The following is a 413-nucleotide window of genomic DNA, read 5'->3' on the forward strand; positions in this document are numbered from 1 at the left end:
CCTTCGATAGCTCAGTTGGTAGAGCGGAGGACTGTAGTGAGGTAATGAGATATCCTTAGGTCGCTGGTTCAAATCCGGCTCGAAGGACATTTTGCTAATAAAACACTTGTGCCACGTATTATCAATGGAAACCTCACACTTATACTACGCTGTATTTGGTCACATTGAACGATCGGTTCTCAACATTTTTATGACTTTTGGAAACCAGATTGTGATCGTTTGTGCTGGTTGAAAGGTGAGTTGTCTTCCTTTTTAGCAGGACAAGGTTGCCTGTGCTCGGATTCTGTGTCAAGACTGGAGGCCCGAATTATGCTTACTCTTCTCTTTTCTCGAGCAGCATTAAAGCAAAGAATATTAAAAAGAAACCATCACAAAAACGACATTTCCCATTAAAACAGCTGTTTGTAGTCCGT

The 413-nt window shown here is 41.6% G+C and overlaps 1 non-coding gene across 1 annotated transcript; it reads left to right on the top strand.

The window, feature by feature from the left end:
- Nucleotides 1-87, top strand: TRNAY-GUA (transfer RNA tyrosine (anticodon GUA)). The gene is given in 2 exon segments: nucleotides 1-37; nucleotides 52-87. It is a non-coding gene; the product is annotated as a tRNA-Tyr (tRNA).
- The last annotated feature ends 326 nt before the right edge of the window (nucleotides 88-413 follow it).

This window comes from Ambystoma mexicanum, assembly GCF_040938575.1.
Source record: "Ambystoma mexicanum isolate Mex_15411 chromosome 12 unlocalized genomic scaffold, UKY_AmexF1_1 Mex_chr12_unloc.2, whole genome shotgun sequence".
NCBI classification, from domain to species: domain Eukaryota; kingdom Metazoa; phylum Chordata; class Amphibia; order Caudata; family Ambystomatidae; genus Ambystoma; species Ambystoma mexicanum.